The sequence below is a fragment of the Pantherophis guttatus genome, chromosome 11 (genome assembly GCF_059756535.1).
Source record: "Pantherophis guttatus breed Tessera chromosome 11, ASM5975653v1, whole genome shotgun sequence".
NCBI lineage: Eukaryota > Metazoa > Chordata > Lepidosauria > Squamata > Colubridae > Pantherophis > Pantherophis guttatus.
The window spans coordinates 12,522,866-12,539,025 of NC_142073.1; positions in this window are offsets into that span (position 1 = coordinate 12,522,866).

Here is a 16,160-nt window from a genome sequence, read left to right on the forward strand (position 1 = left end):
GTCTTAAGCTTTAAAGTTTAAAGTTTAAAGTTTAAAGTTTAAAGTTTAAAGTTTAAAGTTTAAAGTTTAAAGTTTAAAGTTTAAAGTTTAAAGTTTAAGTTTAAGTTTAAGTTTAAGTTTAAGTTTAAGTTTAAGTTTAAGTTTAAGTTTATTTATTTGTCAAGCATATATCAGATTACAGGTAAAAAGTATAAACATAATTTGAATACATGAAAAGAGTAAGTAAAAAGGAATATTAGGACAGGAGTGCTGATGCACTTATGCGCGCCCCTTACAGACCTCTTAGGAATGGGGTTTTTTAAATCAATTAATTCTGCATTCCGGAACAAAATGACTGCATGAAATACTTAACAACTGCCATGATTCTTAACAACCAATGACCAACAAGCTTGTGAAATCAGCTGCAATTCATTTAACAATGGTAATGTGGTTATAAGTCAAGGACAACTTGTAGAATCCAATCACGTGCATGGAACTTCCTTTCTTTGTCATATAAGTAACATTTTTTCTGAAATTTGTACAGGAAGCATCAAACCCTTCCCTTGTATTGATTACACCTTTAAAACTCCCGAATAAGAACTAGTTCAGTTTGTTCTTTTTAAGAGAATGAAATACCTTACTCATACAATGGCTGCAGTCATCTAACCAGGAGATATAAAGATGACTCAACCGAAACCCCTACAGCATTGCTAACTTGGGGCTCATTGTTGTTTTTATTCTGAATTGTGCTGAAGAGAATTCTGAAGATGATCAGCCTAGTATAAAAACTTCGTCTTAAAAACTGTAGCTCTGGGAATGGTATTGATAACCCTAAACTTTTGAATTTCGCGAGCTGAATTATAAAAACGTATAAAACCTTAGTAAGACCCCGCCTAGAATACTTCATTCAGTTTTGATCACCACTTTACAAAAAAGACGTTGAGACTTTGGAAAAGTGCAGGGAAGTGCAACTAAGAGGATTAAAGGCCTGGAGCAGGGGTGGGTTCTAAATTTTTTTACTACCGGTTCTGTGGGCGTGGCTTATTTTGTGGGCGTGGCTTGATGGTCATGTGACAATTATTTAGGATTTAGCAGAGGTACTGGTCTACCAGGCTTTTAACTGCTTGCAGAGCTGTACCAGTCTACTCATTTATTTTTGCAGGCACTGGTCTACTCATGCATTTTTGCAGGCACTGGTCTACCCATTTATTTTTGCAGGCGCTGATCTACTCATGTATTTTTGCAGGCGCTGATCTACCCATTTATTTTTGCAGGCACTGGTCTACTCATGCATTTTTGCAGGCACTGGTCTACCCATTTATTTTTGCAGGCGCTGATCTACTCATGTATTTTTGCAGGCGCTGATCTACCCATTTATTTTTGCAGGCGCTGATCTACTCATGTATTTTTGCAGGCACTGATCTACTCATTTATTTTTGCAGGCACTGGTCTACTCATGCATTTTTGCAGGCACTGGTCTACCCATTTATTTTTGCAGGCACTGGTCTACTCATGTATTTTTGCAGGCACTGGTCTACCCATTTATTTTTACAGGCACTGGTCTACTCATGTATTTTTGCGGGCACCGGTCTACTCATTTGTTTTCTTTTAACACTGATCAGCTGTAGGGCGGCCCTTTGAAGCCCAGCGGCAAGAGTTTAAACAGTTTTTTTCCCTCTAGCCATCAGCTGGGACTCAGGAGGCAGCAATAGATTGGGGGTGGGGCCAAATAAAAGGTAAGAATAACGTGGGGGTGGGGGGGGCAGGGGGGGAGAACCAGTTTGGTGACATCATATCGTCACCGCTACTGGCTCGGCGGAACTGGGAGGAACCCACCACTGGCCTGGAGATGAAAACATTTGAAGGATGGTTGCACGATTTGGGATTGGCTAGTCTAGAGCAGGTTCCCCAACCCCTAGTCCATGGACCGGCACTGGTCTGAGGCATGCCAGAAACTGGTCCATAGAAACAAGTGAAAACCAATCCACAGGATGCAGGCAGTACACAAAACCACACACTCCCTCCAGTCCACAGAAAAATCTCTCTCCACAGAACTGGTCCCTGGTGCCCAAAAGGTTGGTGACCGCTAGTCTAGAGAAAAGAAGGACTAGGGGCTGACATGATGATGACATGTTCCAATATTTGAGATGCTGCCACAAAGAAGGAGGGTCGTCAACCTATTTTCCAAAGCACCAGAAGGCAAGACAAAGAATCAGGTATGCCTGATTGAGTTCCCAAAGAATGTAAAGGCAAACAAGAATAATAAATAAACATAAAACCCAGAAATCCAATGATCTCCAATAACATAAAGGCAGTCCTCAATTTAGGACCACAATGGAACCAGAATTTTGGTTGCTAAGGAAGGTGACTTACATATATATGATTTATATACCCTCAGAGGTCACATATTTTCAATTTGCTATGATGATTTGCTACTCTTCCCAATACCTACTGGCATCTCTAGTGACTCATTCCTATTTCCCAAGCAGCCCATCTGTGCCCAAGACAATAATCTCTAATGCCACATGTTTGCCTTCATTTTTTTTTTTAGCCTCTTCAAGACTGACCATTCGGGGACAGCAATGACAGCATCCGGCCATCCGAATGTCCGTCTTTTCTACTGGGCCTCCTGCTGCCTTCCGAATGACTGCAGCTTGATGTGACACAGACAATTATGGTAAATTGCCTTCTTTTTTTTTTTTTTGCTACACACCAATTGACAGCAACAATAGTCAATCCTTGCCCGACCCAGGTGTGAATCAGATGTCTGTGAAAAGGATAATGTTCCAGGCTGAATAAGCTGGGGCACATCCAAGTGTGGTTCCGTCATCAGTGAATGAGTCACTTCAGCATCGATAGGAATAAATTGTTGAGATCCGCCTTCCCAAAGTGATTGATGCTGAGCAATATGAAGCTGCCGGATTACAAGTGATGTCATTTCCCAACTCATAGCAAAGTTAGAAGACTCACCTGTTGGATCAAAGCAAAGTCTGACTTGGCATCTATTCTGCCATCAATTACAGCGGATACCTTTTTAGGAACCATCCAACATACATACGTGCATATATATGATTTATATACACTAAGCCCCCCAGTTGCAATGTATGGCTGTGAAAGTTGGACCATAAGAAAGGCTGAGCGCCAAAGAATTGAGGCCTTTGGACTCTGGTGCTGGAGAAGACTCCTGCGAGTCCCTTGGACTGCAAGGCGATCAAACCGGTCAGTCCTAGAGGAGATCAACCCTTACTGTTCTTTAGAAGGCCAGATTCTGAAGATGAAACTCAAATACTTTGGCCACCTAATGAGAAGGAAGGACTCACTGGAGAAGAGCCTAATGCTGGGAAAGATTGAGGGCAAAAGAAGAAGGGGACGGCAGAGAACGAGGTGGCTGGATGGAGTCACTGAAGCAGTCGGCGTGAGCTTAAATGGATTCCAGAGGATGGTAGAGGACAGGAAGGCCTGGAGGAACGTTGTCCATGGGGTCGCGATGGGTCGGACACAACTTCGCAACTAACAACATAGCCTACCTCCCTTTCTGCAAGAGATCAGCTCAAACCTCCAGTGAGTACCACTTGTCCTCTTTCCCTAAAATGTGGGGGAAACACAGGGAGATGTGGGAAATAAAAATGGAGACTCGTATGAGCCATGGTGGCTCAGTGGTTAGAGTGCAGTACTGCAGGCTACTTCTGCTGACTGCCGGCTACCTGCAATTTGACAGTTCAAATCTCACCAGGCTCAAGGTTGACTCTGTCTTCCATCCTTCTGAGGTGGGTAAAACGAGGACCCAAATGGTTGATTTGCTGATTCTGTAAACAGTTTAGAGAGGGTTAAAGCACTGTAAAGCGGTATATAAGTCTAAGTAAGCGCTATTGCTATTGCTATATCCAGGGTGGGAAACAGTGTTTCTAATCACACACAAAATATCTAAATTTCATTCTGAAGGCACTCCATGGGTTTTCGAGCTTGCAGTTTCAGAAAAGAATTTTCAGGCTAAAGAGTAAAAATTTAAGGGAAACAAACTTGGCTTATCTTGTGTCAGGAATTAACCACTCCATATAACAAGATCTGATCAAGGAGAGGATAGGGAATAATAGCAAATATCTATTCCCTGTCATTGTCATACTCTCATTATTGTTTGGTTTTGATTAATTGCCCGTAAGAAACATAATTGCTTGGTTTCTCTTGCTGTCCCCAACATAAACATCGCAAGACATAAAACATAATGAGTTCTAGCTAAGCGTTGCTCCAATGCAAAATGGTGAGCTACTAAAAATAACCTGACAATTTTCTTTCCTTCTTTCTTGACTGTTGATCCCATCCTGAAGTTGCCTTCTGGTCACAGCCTCTGCTTTTCTGGATCTCTTGGAAGTCCAACAGAAGTAAAAAAAAGTCAATCTTGGCCACTAGCAGGAAGGACCCAGTGGTGAAATCCAATTTTTTTTACTACCGGTTCTGTGGGCGCGGCTTGGTGGGCGTGGTGTGGCTTGGTGGGCGTGGCTTGGCAGGCATGGCAGGGGAAGGTTACAAAATCTCCATTCCCACCCCACTCCAGGGGACTGATACAGCAAAATCCCCATTCTCTCCCCAATCTTGGGGGAAGGATATTGCAAAATCTCCATTCCCATCCCACTCTGGGGCCAGCCAGAGGTGGTATTTGCCGGTTCTCTGAACTACTCAAAAATTTCCGCTACCAGTTCTCCAGAACCTGTCAGAACCTGCTGGATTTCACACTTGGAAAGACCTCAACTGAATGCCAGCTGCTTCGGAGACGAAAAGGTCAAAGCACTGCCAGGCATTCGAGCTGCGATTCGCAGTTTACAGAAGAGCCTTCGAAAAGGAAGAAGCTGAAGTCGCGCAACTCCTGATCCTCCAAGCTCTAGGTTGTGCCATCCCTGGAGCTTCACTAAATGATTGCTTTTGGCACTTCCAGTAGACAATAAAACCCAGCTGGTTATTAAACCCTGACACAGAACAGTACGATGCCAATCAGAGGAGCTTGGCTTAAGACAATTGCAGGGTTCAAAAAGCAGTTTAATAGGCGGAAACACTTGGGAAATATAAGTACGAGACTGGAAAGAGATTGTTCTGGAAGAAGAGACGTGTACTTCTACTGTTTTTGTGGCACTAAAGCGGGACGGGTGCCTGTAGTATCACCTCTAGTGATAGCATAGTGCTTTACAGCCCTCTCTAAGCGGTTTACAGAGTCAGCCTATTGCCCCCAACAATCTGGATCCTCATTTTACCAATCTTGGAAGGATGCAGGGATGAAATCCAGCAGGTTCTGACAGGTTCTGGAGAACCGATAGCGGAAATTTTGAGTAGTTTGGAGAACCAGCAAATACCACCTCTGGCTGGCCCCAGAGTGAGGTGGGAATGGAGATTTTGCAGTATCCTTCCCCTGGAGTGGGGTGGGAATGGGGATTTTGCAGTATCCTTCCCCTGCCATGCTCACCAAGCCACGCCCACCAAGTCACACCATGCCCACCAAGCCGCGCCCACAGAACCGGTAGTAAAAAAAATTGGATTTCACCACTGGAAGGATGGAAGGCTGAGTCAACCTTGATCCGGTCAAGATTGAACTCCTGGCAGTGGGCAGAGTTAGCCTGCAATGCTGCATTCTAACCACTGCGCCACCATTTATTCCACTTCCTCAGTTACAAAGCTTTTCTAGACAAAAATACAGATACAATGCAAGTAGTCCTTGACTTTCGACTGTAGTAGAGGCCAGAATTACAGTCCTATGTCATATTAAGCAGGTCTCACATAACCGACCTGATTTTTTTCCTGCGCATTCTAATACTTTTTTATTACATTTTCATCTATAGGGATCTCTTCATTTTTCCACTGTTGTGCAAAGACCATTGTCGCTGCTGTTAACGCATGTAAAATTAAATATGCATTTCCTTTATTGTACATTTCTGGTAAAATACCTAGCAGAAATATTTCTGGTTTTAAATCTATATGTTGCTTTATCATTTTTTTCTAGCCACATATGTATTTTTGTCCATATTTTTTTTTTACCTTTGGACATGTCTACAACATATGATAGTACGAACCAGATGTCTGGTTACACTTCCAACATTTGGGTATCGGGCTATCTGCTTTGTATCTTAACCAGGGGTGAAATGCTCCCAGTTGGGACCGGTTCGCCCGAACCGGTAGCGATGGCGGCCGATGGTTCAGAGAACCGGTAGCGATGGTGGCGTGAGGCTCCACCCGCCCACCCGGTTGTTGTTACTTCCTGGTTTTAACAAGGAAGTAACCTGTTTTTTACCCTCTGTGTTGTGGCCCCGCCCTCTGAGCCTATCTCATCGGAGGAATAAGGCTCCGAACATGAGGGAGAGGAGTCAGCCAGGCCTCCCTCTCCAGGCCCCTCCCCTCTGGCACTGTCTCAGGTGCCGGCCGAGGGAGAGGAGATTAGCCAGGAGCCAGGTGTCTCGGATGAGAGCGAGGAAGGAGAGCCGTCATTCCTGGATGCCCACCAACGAAGGCATGATAAACGGTTGCAGCAGTTAAGGAGGTGTGCTAGGGATTAGAACTGAGTCACTGGACCACACCCCAGAGACTATATAAGAGAGGGTGGTGGCTGGTAAAACTCCGTGACGAACAAAAACTAACTCTGGCTAGTCACTTGAACAATGTCTGAAGCTGCCGAAGGGATATTGTTTTTGCTGGACTATTTGCAATGCGTATGTAATTTTATGTTATCTGTTGCAGTAAAGCTCTTGGCAGACGGTGCTTATATTGTTGCCAAGTTTGAGATAACGACCTGTGTGCGTGCCAAGTGCTTCCTTAACCCTCGGCTGGCTGTGTTTGTGTGTGTGTGTAGACAGGGACAGATCACTCTGCACATGCGCAAAAGGGTTTGCGCATGCACAGAGGGTCTGCGCACGCACGCGACACATGCACATGTGCACTTACGAACCGGTTGGGAAGGTAAGTAGATTTCACCCCTGATCTTAACCCTCTATTTGTCAAGGTATTTTGATGGGAAGAGCCATCTCCTTATTGCCGTTCTGTCCAATTCTACAGTCAATGGACTTTTGTCCTTAAGGACAGCATGATCTGGAAACACAACGACAGCTCTGGTTTCAGTTAATACTAACTGGAATCTGCAATCGAGGTTATATAGTGCTTTCAAAATCAGGTTACTGCTAATGCGAAAGAGCAGTTGCTTCTCCTTCTCATGGACACATTCGCCCATTAGAGCCACCATGGATGATTAAGGAGTCATACAGGCATAGCAGTCTGTCGAGTTCCCAGTTAGAGTGATTTAATGCATCAGCCAAACACTTTCCAAGCCATCAATTTTCTCTGTGCTTGATCTTGCATAGGACTTTGTATGATTGAAAAAAGTGTGGGGGAGTATGTGTCTATATTTCATCCTTTTGTTCAATATATAGCCATTGTTCTATCCATCTCTTGATCATAAAGGAGGAGTGTCAAACTCAACGCCTGGGGGCTGGCTTCACAGGGTGCTTAGATCTGGCCTGTGGGGCCGCCCTGGAAACAGCGAAGGACCGGCCCGCAGTGCAGGGGTGGTTTCTACCGTATTTTTCAGAGTATAAGATGCACCAGACTATAAGACGCACGTACCTTTTTTGGTGAGAAAAAGAAGAAAAAGAAATCTGCCTCTGCCTCCCAGCAATTTTGCCTCGTTGCAGCAAACAGCCTGCTTTACTTTCATTTTCATTTTCAGCATAGCTTGATTAGCACAAGGGGAAAAAAAATCTGCTCCAGCAATTTACCTCTTTGCAGCAAGCAGCAGAGCCCTGCGCAAAACAGCTGAGAGCAAAACAGCTGAGAGTCGGGAGGCCGATCCAATCAACTTGTGCTAATTAGACTGTGCTGAAGCTGAAAGAAGCTGTTTTTTTCTTGCTGTTTGCTGTAAGGAGGTAACTGCTGCGAGGCAGAGGCCAAAGGGTGGTGGGCCAGTGGGTGGGTGGGGCTACATTCGGTGTATAAGACACACCTAAATTTTCACCCCCTTTTAGGGGGGGAAAAGGTGCGTCTTATACTCCGAAAAATATGGTACTTACCTTTACTACCGGTTTGCATTACGCCCGTGTGTGCGCTCTTCTTTGATGATGTCCGGGTCAGTGGGCGGAGCCTCCTGCCAGTTTTACTACCGGTTCTTGCAAACCGGTCCAAACTGGGGGCAACCCACCACTGCCGCAGTGGCTCTGCCAGCAAAATGGAGCTCGAGAGGGCCGCGGGCAGCACTCCCAACTCTGTTTTCACTGGCAGGAGGCCATCACAGCAGAAAACGGAACTAGAGAGCCCGTTTTCGCTGGCCGAGCGCTCGGGCCACCACAGGCACCTCATGACACGAGTGACGTCAAGCTGGCCACGTCCACCCCGGCCCCCCAAGGTCAAACATAACCCTGATGTGGCCTGCAATGAAATCGGATTTGACACCCCTGTCATAGAGCTGTACCTGTTGTATACAGGCTTAAATATTACCCAAAGTTTTAATGTGAACTTACATTGTTGTAAAAACCATTGCAATGTGTACAATCCGCACTTGTGCATTTTACTTGTTTATAGAAGAAGTATAAGCCACTCCACTATGACACTCGACAACATACAACAAGGACGGAAAAAACACTTCAGGTCTTTCAAAAGGAAAAATTCCAAGAAATGAAATGTTCAAAATATGTAATTGTCTAAAAGCTGCCTTAGACGCTGGAAATGTGCTTTCCTAGGAAAAGCAGATTGCCAAAGTAGCTTTGCTTTTTAAATCCTCATTCTTTTGTGTATCTATAAATATCTCATTATGAACTGCCTTTACAATTCAGACTGCATTACTTTACATCATCCTGGCTAGCGGCTAAAGTATCATTATTTAAAACCAGGGCAATCAATTTAATAATGACACATCCATCTCTTGAAATAACATTCAAGTCTGGATTTTTTTTCCCCCAGTTTCATTTCAGAATCTAAACCCTTTCTTTCTTTCTTAGAAGTTCCCAAAAATGCTGCCAGGTTCACTCTTTGTACTCCTGTCAATCTAAAGACGTGACTTTTAACACATTAAAAGGCTAAGAAAGAAGCAGTGAACAACGGGACATCTAAAAATTAGCATGCGGCCAAGATTAGCAAATAGGAAGGCAGATGAGTTTGAATGGCTATTTGATTTAAGCACCTTCATCTTGGCAAGTCAATTTATTCAGCAGCCCACTGAGTCTGATGGCTTCCATATTTGGAAATATGTTTTAATCAGGAAAAGCAGGACAAGAAAAATACTGGCAGGAGCCTGGGAAGAGAAGAATGTTGTGGCTCTACAGCAATGTGTTCCAATCTTGGCAACTTTAAGATGTGTGGACTTCAACTCCCAGAATTCTCTAGCCAACATTGCTGGGAATTGAAGTCCACACATCTTAACATTGCCAAGGTTGATAAACAGTGATCTATAGAATCAACTCTAGAAAGAGTGCAGAGAAGAGCAACAAAGATGGTTAGGGCATTGGAGGCTAAAACATATGGGGAAGGGCCTTCTCTGTGGCTGCCCCAGCTCTCTGGAACCGGTTACCTCCTGAGGTCCGGACCATCCCCACCCTATTGGCCTTCGGAAAAGCGGTGAAGACCTGACTATTCTGGCAGGCCTGGGGCCGTTGATCTCGCTGTTGCGATTTGGCGAGATCCGGCCATGAATGGTGTGAATGGGTTTTAATTGTTTTTAATGGTTTAACTTTTAATGTTTTATATATGGTTTTTAAATGCATTGTAAGCCTCCTTGAGTCTTCGGAGAAAGGCGGCATACAAGTTGAACAAACAAATAAATAAATAAATAAATAAATATGAAGAATAGTTGCAGGAATTATGTCTAGTCCCGTGATGGCGAACCTATGGCACACGCGCCACAGGTGGCGCACGGAGCCATATCAGTGGGTACGCGAGCTCAGCTCCGGTGTGCATGTGTGCGCCGGCCAGCTGATTTTCGGGTCTTCTGGGCCTACCAGAAGTCAGCAAATGGGCTGTTTCCAGCCTCCCCAGACTCCTAGAAAGGCTCTGGAGCCTGGGGAGAGCAAAAAACGGGCCTACCAGGCCATCGCGTGCCAAAAGCGGGGGGAGCAGGGAGGGTTGTGAGCACATGTGTGAGGGAGTGGGGCACATAGGATTATGGATGGCCACATGCACGCCCAACCCCCCCTCGCACTCCACCCGCTTTTGGCACACAATGGCAAAAAGGTTAGCAATCACTGGTCTAGTTTAATGAAAAGAAGGATTAGGGGTAGCATGATAGCAGCGTTCCAATATCTCAGGGGCTGCCACAAAGAAGAGGGAGTCAAGCTATTCTCCAAAGCACCTGAAAGCAGGATAAGAAACAATGGATAGAAACTAATCAAATTTAAATTTAACAGTAACAGAGTTGGAAGGGACCTTGGAGGTCATCTAATCCAACCCCTGCTCATGCAGGAGACCTGTACTAGGGATTCGAACCGCCAAACTGCCAACCTTTCTGATCGACAAGCTCAGTGTCTTAGCCACTGAGCCACGTCGTCAAGGAGAGAACCGACCTAGAATTAAGGAGACATTTCATGTCAGTGAGAATAATCAATCAGTGGGAACAGCTTGCCACCAGAAGTTGTGGATGCTCCATCATTGGAAGTTTTAAAGAAGAGATTGGACAGACATGCTTGGCTAGGAGTTGGACTAGAAGACCTCCATGGTCCCTTCCAACTTTTCTGGTATTCTGTTATTCATCTATAGAACTGGTGTTTTCTAAGTCATGTTGTATTTGTATGATTGATGGAGGCCTTTGGCATAGGAGGATATAAATGATTTACAAAGGGGCGGAGCTTTTAATTTTGCGGCTGCCAAAACTGAAGAAGCTGCTTGGATGACAAGCGAAACGTCTTCAAGGAAAAACAAAGAAACTCCAGTTGCCTCTTGAAAAAGCACCTTTGGGACAACCATGACCCAGATGACTGAGAATCTCCATAGACTTTGAGAAGTTGAGTGCAACTGCCAGTCCATAGAGAGATGTACATCTACCACTGAGAATGCTCAGGAAGATAAATCTATCTCAGCATCTACTTCTGTCCTACTATCGCAGCACCATTGAGAGTGTCCTGACATACGGCATTCTTGCATGGTATGGGAGCAGCTCTGTAGCGGACAAAAAGGCTCTACAGAGAACCATTAAAACCGCCCAGAATATCATCGGACTCCAGCTACCAGCCCTGGATGACATCTTCGAATCTCGCTGTTTGAGGAAGTTGCATAACATTCTCAGAGACTCTTCCCATCCTGCTTGCAATCTTTTTGGACTGTTGCCTCCTGGCAGAAGATACAGAACAATTAAAACTCGAACCACATGTTTTCTGAATCGTTTTTCTCCCAGAGCTATAATTGCACTCAACCATGAACTAAAGGACCACCATCAGTGAGCTGTTGGACAGTATTATTTGGTCTGTTGTGTGGATGTTTGGGTGGTTTAGGGGTGGGGAATTGTGGTGGGTGGGAGTGTGTTTGGGGATTGTTATGTGTGTGGGACCTGGTCTTTGGGTGTCAAGTAAATTTCGTTGTATGTGTATACTGTGTATACACATACAATGACAATAAAGTTTGTTTGTTTGTCTGTTTGTTTGTTTGTTTGTTTGTTTGTTTGTTTAAAACCCCTGCAAGTCCTTTCCTGAATGGGTCTTCACCTCCCTCATCTTTGCAATGTGGTCTTTCACATGTCAGGCCAGGCTTGATGTTATAATTCTCTTCTGCTTTAACCTGCTGAATAGCTCCAGCAGCAAACCGACTCCATTTTCTATTCTTTGAGCAACTCAAATTGCATCCATTAGCCTGAAAATACAGAGCAATCTTTGTGCACGGCATTAGATGTGATTGAAGCATTAACACATAGAGGAACCAACAATGAGGAGACGTTGCCACAGGGGAGGCTGTTTTGTCACAATATGCCAGTTCAGCAGCCCACACGTTCCTCATCCTTGCCACCTCCACCTTTCCTATGCCTCAGTGTGAGTCCTCCCCCCCCCCCGGGGCGAATCATTTGGAACAAATTGCTTTTACAACCATTGTGCTGTCTGACTTCCTCCCACCGGCAAAGCGTTGTCAAACTGAGCAATCTCTGCTCGGCACTGCTCTCAGAAAAGGAGGCATTGCATATCCGTGATCAGCCAACAGCACCTCTCAAACTATTGATGGAAGGTAGGGCTTGAGGCAGGGGCGAGCTTCAAAAATTTTAGCAAGGGGTTCTCTGCCCGGTTGCTGGGTGGGCGTGGCCATGTGGGTGTAACCTAGTCAGCCTCCTGCACCACAGTGAGATGTGTGTTTTTGCCCTCCCCGGGCTCTGGAGGCTTTTCTCAAGCCTCCAGGAGGGTGAAAACAGCCTCCCCAGGCTCCAGAGGCCCTCTGGAGGACAGAAATGGGCCCATTTCCGGCCTTCTCTAACTTCCGGTAGGCCCGGTTTTCACCCTCCCTGAGCCTCCATGCATGCCCTGCACTTACCTGCATCCAAAACAGGGGACTCCTGGGTTGGGCAAGGTGGGGTGAGCAGGGCCAGCCAGGAGTGGGATTTGTGGGTTCTCCGAACTGCACAGAATCTTAGTAGAGGTTCTCCCGAACCCCTGCAAACCCCCAGCAGCCCACCCCTGGTTTGAGGTGCCTTCAGTCAGTGTTGACTTTTCGCAACTGCCTACACTAGTCCCTGCCATGTTCTTGGCAAGATTTCCTAAGTGGTTTGGCAATGGCTCTTCCTTAAGAGAGCTGAGAGAGAGGGACTGGCCCAAGGTCACCTGACTGGCTTCAGATGGGACCAGGGATGGGTTCTAATTATCTTTACTACCGGTTTACAATGGGAGCACATGTGCACACTCACTTTGCTCTCACAGGCACGCTTTTGCGCACGTGCAGATAGTCAATTATGGAGCCTCCTGCCGCTTTTACTACCGGTTCTATAGAACCGGACAGAACCAGGAGCAACCCACCCCTGGATGGGACTAAAACTCACAGTCTCCTGGTTTTTAGCCTGGCGCCTCAATTGCTACTGTCTCGTGTTTCAGCCTTGACTCCTAGTGATTACGCGGGGGAGTCCCTGCAGTTTTCTTGCCAAGATTTCCTAAGTGCTTTGCCAATGGCTGCTTCTTGAGAGAGCTGAGAGAGAGAGAGAGGGACTGGCCCAAGGTCACACAGCTGACTTTGTGCCTAAGATGGGACTAAAACTCACTATCTCCTAGTTCAGTGATGGCGAACCTATGGCATGTGTGCCAAAGGTGGCACGTAGCTCCCTCTCTGTGGGCACGCGAACCGTCGCCCCAGCTCAGCTCTGCTGCGTATGCGCGCACCTCCCGCCGGCCAGCTGGTCTTTCAGCTGTGCATGAGTAGGGTGCGGGGTGCATGCATGGGGGCGTGCACGCATACAGGGGTGGGGCACATGGGGGCGCATGCAGGGGGGGACTGGGGCGCACATTCCATTTGGGGGGTTCACGCGCGTGCTTGTGCACTTTGGGCACTCGGTCCAGAAAAGGTTAGCTGTCACTATCCTAGTTTCTAGCCTCAAACCGCTACACCAGACTGGCCCTTCGTAGGTAGATAGCTTGGTGCAAATGTGTCAAACTCGATTTCATTGAGGACTGCATCACGGTTGTGTTTGACCTCAGGGGGACGGGGGTAGGGCATGGCCATGGCCATTGTGTGTGTGTGTGTGTGTGTGTGTGGCCAGCTCGACATCACTCATCAAGGCTCTATTTTTTTACCGTGACGACCTCCTGCAGCCCTCTGCCAGCAAAAACGGAGTTCGGGGAGGCTATGCATGGCCCACCCGGTCTCTGTTTTCACTGGCAAAGGGCTGCAGGAGACCATCACGGTCAAAAATGGAGCCTGGGTGGGCTCCCAAGCTCCGTTTTTGCTGACAGTGGCACCGCGGGCCAGTCCTTCACTGTTGTCAGGGTAGGCCTGCAGGGCAGATCTAAGCAGCGTCCAGGCAGGATCCGGCCCCTGAGCCTTTAATTTGACACCCCTGGCTTAGTACTCACCATCTTCTGCCTCAACAGTGATTCTAGATTAAGGAAGGAAGCCTCAAGAGAACTCTGCCTACCATGGGCAACTGGAGGTTTCCAGACAAAGGAGAAAATCCACAGCTACTCTAGTTGGCTGTGGGACGTAACTGTTGATTTACTATACAGTACACTGAAAACCTGTTATACCTACAGGTAGTCCTCGAGTTACAACAGCTCATGTTCGGAGTTAGAACAGCGCTGGAAAAAGTGACGTATGACCATTTCCCGCACTTACGGCATCCCCATGGTCATGTGATCAAATCTGAGATGCTTGCAACTGACTTGCATTTATGATGGTTATGCAATTATTTTGGTGGCCTTCTAGACCGGCAAAACCAATGGGAAAGCCAGATTCACTTAACAACCGTACGACTGACTTAAAAAGTGCAGGGATTCACTTCACAAGTGTGGCAAGAAAGGTCATAAAATGAGGCAAAACCCATTTAACGCCTGGCTCGCTTAGCAACAGAAATTTTGGACTCAGTTGTGGTTTTAAGTCAAGGGCTACCTGTAATTCTCTGCAGCTGAGGTGGTAGAATACCAAACCAATAAACATATCAACTTGAAATTGCTTTTATGGTGGATTTCTGAACTTACAAAAACCTTCTTGGCTTCCAATATGTCCAGGCTGCTCTTGCATTTATTACCAAGTGTTTTTCCTTTGTCCTTGCCTAGAAATTCAGAGCAGAAACATATTGATCCTTTCACGTCCCTATTAACCTAGCTTCTATTTAAGAAGCAGTTCAGAAGTCAGTGACTTCTCTTCCCTCTCCACTTTTAAACCGATTCTTTGTAGGGGCAGTAAAAATGGTGATTTACAATGTATTGATTTAAAATCAAGTCAGCTTGTACATACAGCTGCAAAGAGTTTAGAGTGCCGGCACCGTCCTTACGAATTCACTAAATAGACCGAACCAAAGAATTTGGGCTGATGTTTAATAAAACTCTCCTGGTTTTTTTTTTTTTTTTCCTCAACTGCTTCTTTACTCAGTTGGACGAAAGGGAATTTGTTTTCAGATTTCTTCCAAAGACAAAACAAATCTCAGAGACATTCCCCTGGGGGAAGCAGGGTGGTCTTACATTTATTTAATTAAGAAGTGGTTTGTTAATTCTTTGTGCCTTTTTTTGGTCTGTTTATTGCCGTGATGGTGAACCTATGGCACGCGTGCCCGAGGTGGCACCCGGAGCCATCTTTCCAGGCACACGAGCTGTCGCCCAACTCACCTGCAGCTGTGTATGCGTGTGCCTCCAGCTGGTGTTCGGGTCTCCGGTGCGCATGCATGCAATTCCAGAGACCCAGCTGGTCTTCGGCGCTCTCCTGTGCATGCGTTTGCGCATGTGTGCACAAGTACCTGCGTGCAGCATGCACATGCAGAGATGGCTTTTGCGTTCATGCATTGCATGCACAAAAGCCATGCACATGCACACAGATGGTGCAACTGTGGACGCGGCGCACGGGTGGGAGACACGTGAAAGCTGTGCGCATGCACAGATGGTGCGGTTGTGCACAGGGCACATGGGGGCATGCGCAAAAGCCATGGTGTGGTTGTGTGCGCAGCGCCCGGGGGAGGAGCCCCGTGTAAGCGAAGTGTGTACCTGTTTGGTACTCGTTGAGTAAAAGGTTCGCCACCACTGATCTATTGCCTACTTTCCAGTTTTCCAGACACCTACTAAATTCCCCCAAGAGATCCTTGGTATTATGGCAGAGTTCACTGGGGAATTCTGGGAGTTGAAATCCACTCATTTTAACATGGCCCAGTTTGAAAAACACTGCATTGGGGTATTTCAGCTGGGAAAGGAGCCTTCTGAAAGATGGAGAGATGAGTCACTGAAAATGGTATTGTAGCAAAAGTCTTCTTTTTTAGCACCAATTAAGGCAAACTGAAGGAACTCGTGAAGTATAAGATGAGCATAAGATGAAAAAAAGAAAAAGAAAAGAGAGCTAGACAGTGGGGTTTCCTGCTTGAGCAAGGGATTGGACTAGAACAGGGGTCGGCAACCTTAAACACTCAAGGAGCCACAAAGGTCCTAACCGGAAGCCCCCATTCAATTCTGGAGCCGACCGGAAGTCCGGTTCCCCCACCATAGAGTCTCCTCCTAGCGCGGTGTCCTTTTTCCTCTAACTGTCCTAACCAAAAGCCCTATCAATTGTGGAGCCGACCAGCA